The sequence below is a fragment of the Protopterus annectens genome, chromosome 2.part1, assembly GCF_019279795.1.
Source record: "Protopterus annectens isolate FY-2018-M chromosome 2.part1, PAN1.0, whole genome shotgun sequence".
In the NCBI taxonomy this organism is placed as follows: Eukaryota; Metazoa; Chordata; order Ceratodontiformes; family Protopteridae; genus Protopterus; species Protopterus annectens.
The window spans coordinates 85,177,783-85,194,018 of NC_056729.1; the positions used below are offsets into that span (position 1 = coordinate 85,177,783).

The following is a 16,236-nucleotide window of genomic DNA, read 5'->3' on the forward strand; positions in this document are numbered from 1 at the left end:
CAAATTAGGAGCTGTCATTGAATCTCACACCGGCACAAATGTTCTGCAGGAGAGGATGACACAGGCAAACAGTTGGTGTCAGAGTCATGAACTAAAACTAAACGCCAAGAAATGCATCCTTTGGGAAGTCATCCATCCTTGGTACCTATCATATTGACAACACACTCCTTAGAGTTGACCCAATAGTCAGAGAGACACAGTAATCTAGGCTTTGACCATCACGTGTCTACAGTGGTGAGGAAATCATTCTGTGTTGCTCAACTTATAAACAAAGGTATGGCATCTAAGTCCAAGGAAGTCATTGTTCCACTTTATTTGGCATTCATCAGACCTATCATTGAGTATAATACCTCCTTTGGTATGAACCTATCCAGGCATATCCAACAACTGGAATGTCCACAGAGGTTCCTCACTAAAAGAAAGAATACAAGGTGTTAAATAAAATGACCTATGCAAACTGCCTCAAGGCTCTGTCCCTGTATTCTGTCTCTTGCAGGCTTTTGAGGGGAGATCTATGCCTGGCATACAGAGCATTGTCAGACTCCATTCTGATGGACCTCCTGTATATCCACAAAACAGCACCAGAATTACCCGTTCGAAAGACTTAAACCTTGCCTGTGATATAAATAGGATCTGCTGGAGAGATAGGGATATGCCCCAGAGACTACCCTGTCTATGGAACAGGCTTACCATCCATGTGAAGCAGAGTTCCTCCCTAACCCATTTCAAGTGCATCTTGGACAATTGTATGGGAAACCAGAAATTCATCCATGGCTTGGCACCTATGTCTCTAATGGACACAGGTAACCTGTAAATGGTTCAACTCACAGGCCCATGCTTACACTTATCAAGGGTATCAAAACTTGTCAGAGATTTGGGGTGCATGGCTAGGCTTAAAAAGGCCCTTGTGGTCATTAACCTAGTAAACACCTGTGAACCTGTAAGATGATACACCGATGGCAGAAAGTTGACATTGAAGTTAGGTCAGATGTGCATCTGACAACTTACCTTTTTGGTATTGTTAAACATGCAGTTTCTACTTTAGGGCTTACTTACATTTGTTTCTACAATTTGAAAGGACTGCACTTTTATGATGGGAAATGAAAGGATGCATTCATTTATTAAAGAATGTTTCACTGTTAATAAGGTTGGTAAGTAGGACCCATTAGGGTCATGTAACTTTTTTCGAAGTTGAGTACCACTCTCATGTATTTACTTTTTCACTTCTGTCATGCAGTGGAAGTTGAAGGATAGGAGTGAAGGTGAAAGCAGCCCCCCGTGCTGGCTATATATACTCCATCTGTTAGGTTTGGCTCCATCATTAAACACATTACTTGTTTTAAAATTAAATCTTCTGTTTAGGAAAGGCTATAGAAAACCTTTGAAACTAGTAACTGGCCTCATCCCTTCATAAATGCTTGATACGAAACAACTCTTGCTAGTGTGCTGTACACAGTTTGTTGCTTCTAGGGAATTAAACTGTTTTCCCTAAAGGAGGCAGTGCATGAACTTAGCATATGAACTTCCTAGTTGTCATGTAGTATAGAAATATTACACCATTGGAGGATTTCATGTTCTAACCTTTGCTAAAGGAATAATATCTTCAAGGCACTACAGATTGTTCTGAGGTGATGACCCAGCAGCTTTGGTTCAGGAATAGCAGAGTAAGGACATGGGCCTGCGTGCTCAGTCTTTGCTTATAGTATGTGTCTTATTTATCAGGTCCGGTGCCTTTTCCCCTTTGGCTTGTAGAAATGTTTTTAAAAAAGTTTAAAATATGAAGGAAATTTTATCCGATGTAAGTTTTTTTCAGGTGCAGTACAGTGTAGGGTGCAACTAATAAAGTACTATTCCTATCAGTTGGCTGAATGTTCTCCACAGAAAAACAGCATCAGCCAGAAAAGTCCCAGACAAGTACTTGTAGAGAAAATGCAGCAGTAGGTAGCTACGCCAATTTAATTTGCTGTGATCTTCTCGCTGTAAACCCACATAAAGCAGAGCAGACAGTGCAAACAGTGGTGCTTGTATTATAAAGCAGCCTTCCATAAGCCAGGATGAGGACCATTTACTTTTGCCTTAGGTTACAAAAGGATAGAAATGCTATCTGCTTTGTCACTCTTATAAAACATTTCAGATATTGTATGGTCCCTAGTTTAATACTTTAATATAACTCGCGTTGCAAAGACTGTATTACTACTTTGAATGGAAACTGTATGTATTTCCTTAAATTGAGCTAGTTAGGTCTGTAAAATTGTTGAGGGTAACCAGCACAGAAAATAATCTGCATCTGTGTTGCATACATTTATTCATGAAATGTGTTTAATTTTTTATGTCTACTATTTTAATAACCATTTCAGTGCAGAAACAGATTTCAGTATGTTACATTCCCACAAGTACTTGCATTTTTTGGTCAGCTTAGTGTGGTCTTTGGGAAGGTGCTTGAAGGCAGTGATGTAGTGAGTTTAGGACTGCATTAAGTTTTGTTGGGTACCTTTTTATTTTGTTTGTTAAAAAAAAAAAAAAAATGATGATTGGATGGGAAACTGCAAATCTGTAAATTCACCCCAGGAGTTTCACCCGTGTCCCTCTTAGGTGCAGTAGTTGGTGACTTAGTTCCACTTAATACTGTCATATTCTTGGGAACAGGGGTTGTACTTGGCTAGGCTTGTAAGGGCCCTAGGGCCATTATCCTAATAATTTTCTGTTTTCTTATGAACTAGGTGAAAAGGCAGTGACTTGTACTATTGCATGTCAGGACTATGCTAGTTTGTAGATTGATAAGTTGTGCTATAACCAGTAATGGCTCTTTGCAGTAAATACTGGTGGTAGATCTAAAGAAGTGTTTATTGGTATGCAGTTTTCAGATGACTGCCAGTTCACTTGGACATATTGCAGCTGTTGCTCTTCCATATTCAGTTGTGAGTACAGGTATGCTGTTCTTCAGCAGTCACCTGACAACTGCTTCCTTCACAGGGGAATGCACTGCATTACTTCTTGGCTCCATGCTGTCAAGGCTTTTGCTATCTGAATTGAAAGTAATTATTAGCTATGCTCTAATAAATTGTTGAAATGAAACTTGTTCTTTTGAGCTGTATATTATTTCTAGTTTTGGCGCTGTTTTGCACAATGTGGTTTTCACTTGAGCAGGCATTAGAAGACCTTTGTCTACAGGCTGATATACCATTAGCATGTGCTCTTTTCTTGGAAGAACAGTAATGACAACTGATGCGCATGCCCAACTTACTATTTCTGCATTTGTCGTCACTACCTTCTTTTGCACACTGCAACAGCAGTCCTAACATTTCAGAACAGAATCAGCGCCTAAGTGTTGAGTAAAGTAGTTAACAGTATCCATTGTGTATGGTTGTGGGACAGGTGATAAAACTACTCCCAGCTTTCTAGTAATTCCTTTTTGATCTGTATAGATTTTGGTAGGATCTTTTTCAGCTGCCTTTACTTGCAATGAAAATAGATGTGAAGTCAATTACTTGGATTAATTGATACCATAATGCAAATGTTTTCATATATGTGAACGTTTTATGAACATGAGTAATGAAAATGCAATTTTAAGTTGGACATTCTACAAAGTATAGTGGTAAGCAGACATTTTAGACAGGCTTAGTTAAATGTAATAAGAAACTGATTTATCTTGTGTTTGTAGTACATTCATGTTGGCTTGTCTTCATTTGGTTCCACCACAAATGCAATCTGGAAGGCTTTAAGTAGAAAGAGAATACATGGATTTGCCAAAGGCAAATCATGAAAAAAATATGGAAGGCACCAGTGAAGACCATACTGCCTGCTATAAGAGAACCCATGAGGTATTATCATGATAATGAATGTAAATGAGAAACAAATGGTTGGGTAATGTGTGAGATTTACATGTAATATTCCACTCTCTTCTAAATCAGAATGTAAAAGATATGTGAGTTGCATGTAAGTCTTGTAAAATGTGCAGTAGGTCAGTTAAAAATGTGATTTAATCTGCAATATGTGCATTTTTGTGGCTAAACTTCTAAACTTTTCTGTGGGTGTAAGACAAAATATGGAGTTATTAATGGAAATTGCAACTTTGGAAATTCCTTTACTGGGAATTACAGCACTTAAACATAGGATATGAAAATGTAAGTGCAAGATGTGTGACTGTTCCCAGGCTCAGGAAGCCAAGGCCATAAACATGCAATTAGAAAAGCCAGAGAGAGAGAGAGAGCTGACCAAGAGCAAGTAAACAGACTCATTAGTATGAAAATCTGGCACTCTGCTTCTGTATCACTAAAAAAAGATAAACATCCGAAATCTGAGAGAGTGGCTGAGTTGAAAAGGAAAAAAGGAATGCTGCTTGTAACCTGTGACTTCAGATGTCCATATCACTGTTGCATTATTCCTAACCAAAGGGATCGTTTGCCAAGGATAGCCCAACATCTGGTAAGTATAGCAAAGCCTTTAGTGCTGACAGATGTTTACATCACATGCATGTTTCCTGTGCAAGTTGTAGGGTGTAAAGGTTACATATGGATGAGCACACTAAAAACATCTTTGCCGTCAGTCCAAATGACATCACTGAATGTTGGTTTGAATGCCTTTTTTTCTGTGCTGGTTACCAAGTCATTTTTTCAGATAAATGCTCCATTAGGTTTTCTCCTTATTTTTATTTACTGTTGATTGGTTTCATGTCATCCAGAAAGGGAAAAGGTCAATGTGGGAGGCAGATTCCACATGAAGCTCGTCAGGAGCAGTACATGTTTTGTTTGGGTGCTTCCCATGACCATGCACAGTTTTCTATCTGCCAAGCTTGTGTCCCTAAGACGTAGTTGGCTTGTCTTCTTGTCTGTTTACCTTGAAAACCAGCATCTTAAGCTGTTGGCTCAAGGTGCTATGGTGGAATCTTCCCATCCCAAGGGTCAGCCATTTGCCAAGAAAAAGGGCAAAAAACTTTGGTCTGATACGGCTGTTGTCCAGCCTTCCGCGTATGTCTCTATAGAGGCTAGTAAAAACCCAGAGGATCGTCTGGTGGTTGTTTCGGATTCCTCTGCCTTGACCTCATCAGAGACTGGCATGGATCCAACTTTTTGCATGTCCCTTGAGGCTTTACAAATCTCTGCTCCAGACATTGAGGGGGAACCTCTGCTGATCGTATCCAAGGAACTGAAGGGGATTCCATAGATTTCATTAAGGGAGGAGGAGATCCCTACTGTGCTTGACTGTAGCCATGGGTCTTACCCTCCTAGGGAGTTTTGTGTGGACATCCCACAGAAAAAGAAACAGAAAACCAAGCATATTTCCCCTTGCAGCTAAGCTAATATGAATAGCAGGATTTTACTCGGGTTGTTTAGTGCTATGATGGCTTTAAAGTCTCCTCAAGGGGCTTTTTTTCCTCTACTCCTCCTTGGCCTTTCACTCCTCATAAAAGACCTAGAGAACTGGATTCTTCCTTATCCTATTCTTCCCAAATACCTTTCCCCTTGGATTATGGTTGAGAAGAGGAGGAATCCTGTTAGTCCATATTCTCCTTTCGAGAAACTCTGTTTTGGGGACACTGTTACCCATATGATGGAATTATTTAAGTGGGATTGCTCGCAGGGTTTTGATATTCAGAAAATGCATTAAACTCATTTAAGTGGAGTCTCCGAAACCTTCTGCTGATCCCCATTTTAGATGCCCTTCTGGACACCTTTTCAGCAGCTTTTATGGCTCTTGATTCTCAGACCCCTGCTCCTGAGAAACCTGACAGATTTTACAAGGTGCTTGATTAATGTAAATATTTGTATGAAACCCCTTCTTCTAATCCTTCTGTAGTATCTGTCTGTTCAGACAAGCCCTCCAAGCTCTTGTCTTCTGCCAAGTTACTTCCTTCTGATAAGGAGAGTAATGCTATCTAGAGGCTGGGCAAGGTTTATAATGCTGCTACCTTATCCTTTAGGGCCATTAACTACAAGACTTGTATGACTAGGTATGTTTGGCCCTCCCTTGTCAGTTTTCACAGGTTATTTCTGATTTGCCCAATGCTGAGGGAAATGTCTTTGCCCTTACCCTGTTGACTTCTACCTCTCAAGAAGCCTGCCATTCTATTGAGTACAGTTATGATACAGCTGATACTTTCTCCATGGCTGCTGCATTTGGTTAATTTATGAAACATTATTCATGGCTTCATCTTCAGGCTGACCCTGATGACATTAAGGCTAAATTGTCGGATGCTCTTTTGAATAATAAAAATCTCTTTTGTACTGCTGCTGAAATTTTTGAGTCTCTTCAGGATATGGCCAAGGCCTAACAGGTCCTGAAACATGTTTGTTTCTCCTATACCTAAGCGTCAAAGAAATTACCCTTCCAAGTCTGCTTTTGGTCACAGGCAGTCTCGCCTTCTGCCTAAAGGTAAAAAGGGGTTCTAGACATGTGTCTTCTACCTAGTCTACTCAAACTCCTACTTCCCAGAAACCATACTTTCAGGACAAGTCCGTTCTTTTTGACAGTTTAACTCCCCTTTCTCTTGGCTAGGTCCCTTTATCCCTTCATCTTTCCCAGTCCCTTCCAAACTGGTTGAGAATCCCAGCAGACTCTTGGTTCTGTCTGTTATGTGCCAGGGATATTTCATGGTTTGGAAATCCCTTCCTCCTTTTTTGGGTATCCCTCAACTTCCTTGGGAACAGTTTCTTTTTTCTTCCGAGATGCTTCATTCCTTTTTGGCTCAGGACAAAATTCAAGCTGTACCCCAGCCCAATATTGAAGGGTTTTATTCCAAAATGTTTCTGGTTTCCAGGAAGGGAGGGCACCTGGAGACCAGTTTTGGAAATCTCACAGCTCAACACCTTTCTCAAGATTCCTTCTTTTTGTATGTTGTCTCTTCAAGTCTTATTTCCTTCTCTTCTTTCCAAGGCCTTTTAGGTCTCTCTAGTTCTCAAGGATGCCTACCCTTATATCCCCATCCATCCCCTTTTCAGGAAATGTTTACTGTTCTTTGTTTGTTCTTTTCAATTTCAGTTCTCTGCTTTGGCCTTTAGCCTCTCTGCTGCTCCAATGATATTCACCAAATACCTCGCTTCTATCATTGCATTTTGCAGGATGAAAGGATTTCAGATTTTTCATTATCTGGATGATCTGCTCATTCAAGCTTCATCTCCCAAGGCTCTGCTGCAGGATCTCCAGTTGTTATAGAGTCTGTAGTTCACCATAAATTTTCAAAAATCAGCCCTGACTCCTCCTCAAGCTCATGTTTTCCTTGGTTGCAGAATCTAGACCATTCCCATGCTAGCATCTCTACCTTCCCCAAGTTCCTGTCTATTATTGCATTTTTTCAGTCTCCTCTTCCTGTGGAGTCAGTCATGACAAGGGACTTTCTCAGGGTCCTTGGGTTCATGACTTTAACCATTCCCATGCCTACTCTGGGCAGGTTCCATATGAAAAAGCTGCAGTAGTATGTCAAGTCAGTGTGTTTCATGCTCAAGCTTCAGTGGTGGATTCATTAATTCTTCCTCAATCCAGGGCTTCCTTTCCAAGCCCCATCCCTGACTCAAGAGCTCTTTACAGACACTTTAGACAGAGATTGGGGGGCTTCCTTCAGCTCTCTTAAGGTTCAGAGTCTCTGGCCTCCTCATCAGAGGTGAGACCACATCAGTATAAAAGAGATGAGAGCCCTGATTTTAGCTCTTCAGGCTTTCCATTCCCTTTTTCATCCTTGACCCCTCAAAAATTTCACAGACAATACTAGTGATGTGGTATGTGTCAGCAAGCGAGGGGTACAAGGTAATATATTCTTTATAGACGAGCTCTTCTGGTCTGGGATCTAGCTGTTCAGAATCAAGTGACTCTTCAGTCAGTTTACATCCCCTACTAGCACAATCTAGTGGTAGACTCTTTGAGCAGGTCCAGTACACAGGCTCACAAATGGTTTCTTCACAGAGATGTGCTTCTGGAAATTGGCCACTGGTGGGGTATTCCACAGGTAGTTCTTTGTACCTCCCCTCTGAACAGACAGCTTCCTCTATTCTCTTGCAGAGTTCCAAATCCTCTGGCTTGGAAAGTGGATGCCTACCTTTCCCTTTGAAAGGGGGTGTTTCTGTAGGCTTTCCCTCCCCTTCCTCTGCTTCTGAGAGTCTTGCATAAGAACAGGCAGGACTCTCCCAAAATCTTGCTAGTTTTTGACCCAGACGGCGTTGGTTCCCCCTTCTTTCTCACTTTGTCATGGGCAGTCACCACAAGTTACTTTCACCACCAGGATCTTCTCACACAAGCCAAGCGGTCTCTTCTCCATCCTCACTTGTTCACTCTTCAACTGACGTTGTGGGTGATAGGGTTTTGTTCCCTTTTAGGCACCTACTTTCTGAGGATGTGCTTCAGGTCCTGCAGGAGGCTGGGAAACCACTACCAGGAAAATCATATTTGCCCAGATGGAAAAGATGTTATGTCTGGTGCCTCTCTTGAAACCAGGATCCCTTATCTGTGCAGTTCCTGTTCTCTCATTTATGTGACCTGCTCCATGCTGGGTTAGCCTGTTTAGTTAATGCTCACCTATCAGCAATTATTGCTTGTCTGCCCTTGGATCCTCCTCTGGCCTCTAGATTTGAGGTCAAGCAATTTCTTAAAGGCATCTTTCAGATCAGGTGTCCCAAGAAGCCTATTCAGTCCTGAGACCTCAGTTTTGTTCTTGAAAATTTGACTCTGACTCCTTTTGAGCCTGATGCTTCAGCTTCTTTACAATATTATACTTGGAAGACTGTTCTTTTAGCCCTCACGTCATCTGAGAGAGTGTCTGAGCTTCAGTCTTTCACGGCTGTTAATCCCTTTATAGTTTTTCAGAGACAGGGTGTCTCCCCGTACTAATTTTCCTTTTATGCCCAAGGTGATCAGTGAGTTCTCTCTTAATCTAGTCATCTTTCCCTTTTCCTTCTTTGCAGTCTGCAAGTGAGAAGGTTCTTCACACCCTGAATTTGCATAGATAGCTCAGATATTATTTGGATAAAACTAAGGATATTCATAAAAATGAGCAGCTTTTTATTTCCTTTCATCCCAAGTCTTTGGCTGTTTCTAATTAAAAAATCTCATCCTGGATTTATAAGGCCATTTCTTTTTGCTAGTCTTTTCATTGTAAATGTCTTTCCTCATCTGTGAAAGCTCTTTGTACCAGGGCTGCTGCCTCCTGTGGTGCTTTTTTTCAAGGATCTACATACTAATTCTGTCATTCAGGCTGCTACTTGGATGTCAATTCATACCCTCACTAAGCATTACAAGTTGAATATCATTTCTGGGGCTAGAGCTGGCTTTGCCAGGGCTATCCTGCATGGGTTTCTGGATGGCTCTTCAGTGTTCTTCCTCCCAGGTTTCCTCTTGAGCGTTTGTGTACTCCCTTATATTAGGAATATTGCAGTAGTGAAATGGAAGGACATAATACAGTTGTGTAAAATCTTACCATAACAGTATATGTCCTCTACACTGTTGCAGTATTTATTCCCTTCCTCCTGTCCCCCACTGCTCTTGCTTGTTCTTGTTGCTCTCCTGGCTGAGGGGCTCTTCTCTCTTTTTCTCCTTCTGGATGTACATGTTCTTCATTGTCCCCTTGGATATTATTTTCTTCCTGGAGCTTTTTCAGTTCTGAGTGTGTATGTCCATGTGTCACCTTTATTCCTTGCAACTTGCAATTGGAGCATATTTGTGATGTGCTTCCTTTCATAACTAAAGGCTATGGTACACTGGATGGATGTTGGGCTATACTTGCCAGGAGTTCCCTTCAGTTAGGAATACTGTGACAATGAAAAGAAGGACATTGACCATTATGGTAGATTTTACACAACTGTACTTCCTCTGCTTGGAAATTCATCTTTTGGAGTCTAGTAATTCCTTTAGATAAGAATAGCCAAAAAAAAAGATTAGCTGGAGGTAAATGCTTTCTTGTAATATATTTGTTCAAAAGGATTATTTTTCTAAGTTCAGTTTTATTATCTTTGTATATTTAACTGTTAACTGTATTGTTTAACTCATTCTTTTCCGAGTAAAGTGTTTTGATCTATTCACATTAAACAGTTTGTGGCTGGCTATTTACTATTTGTTATGATAAGATGGTATTTTTGGCTGAGGACAAAGTAGCTGCCATCCATGTTCACTGGCCAGACTGCTTGTTGCATACTGTCATTTGTGTTTATTTGACTTATTAATAAGAGTGAAATGATAACTGGGGGAGATCCCCCACATGGTACTGTTCACTAGTTGCAGTTTACTAAACTGAGCCCAGGCAGAAGGCTGTAATGTTGGAGAATACTACCAGCATTCCCTGGAAATTTGTGTGTGTGTGTGTGTGTGTGTGTGTGTGTGTGTGTGTGTGTGTGTGTGTGTGTGTGTGTGTGTGTGTGTGAGAGAGAGAGAGAATGAATGTAAGAGTTTACTTGAATTAGTTACTGAGAGCTAATGAACACTGGGAATCACAGATACTATGGTACAGTGAGCACAAAAATGGACTGAAAATCAAAATGAGTGATGAGGAAAGAGTGTGGGGAACTAGGCCAAAAGTTCTGCACAGTGTAGTGTTTAGTACAAAGCCTATGCTTGAGTTGGTTATGGTCAATGAAGATACATACCCAAGGCAGCAGAGCCTATGTTTTGCATGTTGTTGAGGCTGATCTACACTTAGTGATTTGTGATTGTTTTCCTTTTGCATTCTCAAACTGTTTAGCATCAGCGGTGTTACTTGAGGGACCATACCCCTAATGACTATCAAACTTAAGATTTTGTTAGATTTAATTGATTAAATGCAGTGGTAAGCAGTGGAGCACAGCACCATAGCCTCTGTTCATATTCTCCTCTCTTTCACATTGACTGGCAGGGCAGAATTCCAACCCCATCTGCTGTCTCAATCATTTTTCCTTTTACAACAGTATATGAAAGGCTGAACATTGTCTTCATTTTCATGCATGTTTACATCACTGAGGCAAATTTCCTATTTCTTGTGTATTGTGACCCTCCCTGTTGTCTGGTTTGATATACTGATGGCACAGTTTTGAGTGTTCAGTCCGTTACCTTAGTCAAGTAAATAAGAATGGACTTGGTCTGTTAGAAAGATAGCCACTCATGGAGGATTATGTCCACCATCACATTTCTTCCCTTATGAAAGGGTTAGTATTGAGATGTGTCAACTGAAATGGAGAATCATTATTGAGAAGATGGCCAAAGATTGGAGGGGGTTAGCTGCCTGCCCTGCCTCCAGCTACCCAGTAAGCAGCTGTAGACCTGTCCTCCATTAAGCTACTCCATCCAGAGTGCTGATTTTCACTTTATTACTCTTATGGGTTTCTTGCAACTGTGGGCCCGGACACATGGGCATCAGTTTGTGGCCCTAGTTAGAAACTGCTGGTCTAGACCTGATGGGAAAGACAAGAAAGGGAACCACCCGGTAGTGATTAACTCAGAAAAAAAAAAGTTGCATGTGCCAATCTGTATACTAACAACTGGATACATCATTGTGAGCTTCTTGGAAAAGTCATTAGTTTTTCTACTATCTTCTATCACTGAAGGCAGCAGTTTGCATCACAACCCTGACAGTGTAACACTTCTGAATGGTAGCCTAGTTTTATGTATACCATCTGTGTCATAGTTTCGCTAAATAGGGATATACATATATTGTGATAGGTAGTGTATTCTCGTGAAGAGTTTGTTGCTGCATACATGGAAAGTGTATACTTCACCCATAGGCTCTGAAGCTGTTAAGTTTTATTCACACAGCTATACAGTTCTTTAGCATTTGCACTGTAAACTAGGAAATTGCAGACACCATTCCTTAAACGGAGTGAGCCTAGCTACAAAAGCTGTCTGATGGCATGCTATGCCACTTGCGTCTCTTAAGTTACAGTTCCATATCATTCAGTCAGTGCCTTTTTCCTCTCTCTGTGGCCCACTGTCCAATTCCAGAAGGCATCATTGGGTAATATTGATAGACAAAAGAACCACAATTGTCCTGTTTTCCAGATTTGTAATGAAATTATGAGTAACACTGTAACAGCATCATTTTCCTGAATTTTAAGCAGTTCAGCTGGAATTCCATCACTTACGGCATCATTGCTAACAGGAAGGCATTCTAGGCCCATTTAATGTAAGTGTTCATGATGTCTGATTCTAGATCAGAAAATTTCGACTGTATTTAAGAGTAATTTTAGGTTCCATCTTAAATATGCCACTTAATACCATCATCTTCTTTTAGATCTTTCCCATCATCATCTTTTATTGTGCCAGTTTTTACCTGGAAGCTTCCCTTAATATCACTAATCTTCTGGAAGAGGTCTCCTGACTTTCCCATTCAGGGCATCTGTGAAACACATTTTTTTTTTAAGTTGTTACTGTTTGCAGTTTAATCTTCCAGACTCCTAAAACAAGCATCATTCACTAGCAGTCCTTAGCATTCTGTCATCACTTTTGATGCTGCAGAGCTGCTTAGAAAAAATAAGAATGTGTTGTCTTTCCAGTATTATATTATTACCTTGAAGCCTCTGGTACTGTCCCATTCAGGGTCTGCCAAGGGTCATCTTGCCTCAGCACTTATTTTTAACTTCCCTTTCAGTACTGCCTTGGGCTGGGTGTTGTAATAAGGCATCCAGACATGGCAGTGTGTGTGTGTGACCTTGGTCAAGTCATGGGCCATTTGTATTGCACTTTGACGTACCTCCTTCTGGATGTCTGATATGCTGAAGCCAGAGAGTCTTCCATCAAGGCATTTTTATTGTTTCCATTCTTCTTTCATTTTATGCCTATAGCTAGGATGCATTGTAAGTGTATGTAACAGTACCGGAGCTGCATACATGCTGTAGTGTAACCATACGTAACAATATTGTGGTTATGTGCATGCTGCACTGTAAGAATACATTGCAGTATTGTGGCTACACACATGCTGCACTGTAAGCGTACATTACAGTATTGTAGCTTTGTGCATGCAGCACTGTACGCATACATGACAGTATTGTGGCTACGTGTATGCTGCACTGTAAGCATACATTACAGTATTGTGGCTACACACATGCTGCACTGTAAGCGTATATTACAATATTGTAGCTTTGTGCATGCAGCACTGTAAGCATACATGACAGTATTGTGGCAGCATGCATGCTGCATTGTAAGCATATTTGACAGAATGAATGCTGCGCTGTAAGCGTACATTACAATATTGTGGCACCATGTGTGCTGCACTGTAACTGAGGCAATATGCATACTACACTGTAAATGTACATGACAATATTGTGGCAATACGCATGCTGCACTGTAAACTTATTAACAGTATTGTGGCAGCATGCATGCTTTTGCTACTGTCATCTTTCACTTTCTTTCTTGCTGTTTTGGTAACATAACAACAAAGAACTCTCCAATGGTAAGGAGAAGTTTTTTTGAGTGAGTCAGCATTCATCGTTGCATCATTCCATTGCTGAGCCAGATTTGTTTGTGAACCCAGTTACTGTTGATGAAGTCAGTGTTTCTCATGCCTTTACCAGTCAGCCAACCTGAAAGCTGACATTTTGATCATCTGGATTAACTAGAAATGTTGTAGATTCTGAAAGTATTTTATATGATACCTTTTTAAGTATGTATTTGCACTTTCATGTGTATACACACACACACACACACACACACACAGTATCAGAATTGTGTATGATATGGGCATGTAAATCCATTATTGCATTATTGTATATAAATTGCTTTGTGTTTGAATAAACACAGCAGCATTTGCTAAGGCCATAAAAGGGGTGGCATTTCTCTGAAAAATATTTCAGAGCATGGTGCTTGTGCTGTACATAGCTTAGTTATGTGTTTATTGTGTGAAACAGACATCTTTCCAGTGGATTGATTTGGCATGAAGCTGTGCTTCTGGTGCAAAAAGCAGCAGAGTAAATACCTAAAGACTGATGGTCTCTGTTCCAGCAATCAATATGAGCCCCCTGATTATACTTCTAGCTACCTTCCCATTAAAAACAAATTTGTTTGTTCTGACAATTTAATTGCCCTTCCCAAGTTCACATTAACTTGCTGGAAAATGAGAATTCTGTCTCATTTTTCAAAAGGAAAACTTTCCTCAAAGTCGTCCTTTAGAAGGCTGTCTTCCTAGCTGGTAAAATTGCTACTTTATGTATGTTTCTTAATATTAGTGTTATTCTCATTAAAAATATATCTAGAACTGTTGTCATATGTAAAGTCTTTGTATGCTGCCTTTCTGTAAGTATTTTCATATTATTATTCTTTGTTTGATATGCATTTGTCATTGCTGTTTCAAATTGGCTTTTGTAATAGGAGACTGTGTTGATTCATGGAACAGTACTTTACCTGCAGGCTGGCATAGCATGTAATCTTCATTCCTTTGTCACCAGCAGAATTGCCTTCCTAATGGTGCCATTACAGCTGATCACATGGCAGTCACCCTTTTCTAAGACATCTTCGTTAAAATGCCACTGTGTATGAACAAAGTACTGGTGAGATGTTAAAAGGCCTGAGAATAGTAAATCACCATGCAGAACAGTGCTTTTGTGTAACCCCTTGCATTCAGAAGCCTTTCACTGAACAGAAACATAGACTTGCAAAATATAACGAGCTAAATTTAAAAAGCAAGTTTTTTTCTATACTGTTATTTATGCCATTGTTTCCAAAACACTGTACTACTTGATAAGTCAGCTAAAATCGGGATTCATTAAATTTCATCTGTGGTATGGCCATCTAGTGTTATTAGTCGAGACAGTGGACAGTACAGCAGCCTGGATGCCTTGCAGGGTTAGCCATCACTGTAGTTGCATCAACTTTGTGCAGCATTGCCCATATTTGGTATATTTTCTGTTTAACATAACCCATTTTCTTAAGCAGAAAGCCTAGAAGGGTTAATTGTGTGCATGTGTATGTGTAGTTAGAGAGGAGATTAGTGTGTGTATCAACATGCTTCTTGAACTAGTCAAATGAGCTGTTATAATGTTTGGAAAGTTTTGATGGCAAAGGCCCTAGCCAAGGTTCATGTGCATTATCATTTGAATCTCAGCCCTCCAGATCGCCATTTCATCTGGCCTACCACTGGGCTGTTGAAATAGCGGAGAACTGCCTATGTTGAAGAAAAAAAATAGTCAAAAGGTTAAATATGTAAAAAAAAAAGTGTAGTTGTACTTCATGGTCCTCTGTGTGTGTTTGTGTGCGTGTATCTAAACACATAAATGATGACATTAGCATTGACTAGTTTGAGAAGCAGAGTTGGGTTAAATACTGATTTCTGTCTGCATTGCATATTCCTCTATATATATTTATTTATTTATATATATATATATATATATATATATATATATATATATATATATATATATATATATATATATATATATATATATATATATATATATATATAAATCAATATCTTGTTATTGTATTAAAGCCAACAACCTGTAATGTTTACAATTGCTGCAACTTTGTATCTCTGTTTATCATGTACATGATGTGGAGCTTTTCTCCCCGGGCATCTGCTGAAAAAGGACCTGCATCCAGTCAGAATTTCCCGGTAAACAAATGTAAATAAATAAATATTGCCTAGGGTTTCTCTTGCTATTCAAGAAACATGTTACAGCATTCTATATACATTGATATGCCATTCTTATCTGGTATTGGCATAAAATGGTCTACTTCTTCTTTCAGCTTTTCCCGGTTAAGGGTCACCACAACGGATCATCTGTCCGCTCATGATTGGCAGTGGAATTTTTATGGTGTTGAGCTGCCAGCCCAGCGCCCAAACTTCCACAGAAGGCGCACACACTCACACCTAGGGCCAATTTAGTGTGTCCAATCCACCTACTGCATGTCTTTGGGATGTGGGAGGAAACCGGATCACCCGGAGAAAACTGACGCGACCACAAGGAGGACATGCAGACTCTGCACAGAAGGCACCCCAGCCGAGAATCGAACCGGAGAACCTCTTGCTGTGAGGTGGCAACGCTAACTGCTGCACCACCGTGGCTGCCTACAAAGGATCAAAACAATTTGCTTTTACCCAAACTGGAAAATAAATTATTTGCTGTGACCACTGGGTGCTGTAGTGTTGCTTTTAATGGTCTTTCTTAGTGTGTTTTTTTTTTTTTGAGAATACTCTGATTACTGCAGCGTTTCGCTGGTTTTATAGCAGCAGTGGTAGTGTAAAAAAAATGGAGAAGGGAATCTGTGTGCTGACTGAAGATTATCTGGGCATTGCTGGAGTGCTTCCAAATTCCAAATGTGTAATCTGTTTTTTTTTTTTTTTTTTTTTTTGGA

General features: G+C 40.1%; 1 protein-coding gene across 1 annotated transcript in view; it reads left to right on the top strand.

Annotated features, from left to right (window-relative positions):
• Positions 1-16,236, top strand: part of LRBA (LPS responsive beige-like anchor protein) — a 4,045,850-nt gene that overhangs the window by 2,476,531 nt on the left and 1,553,083 nt on the right. The window lies entirely within an intron of this gene.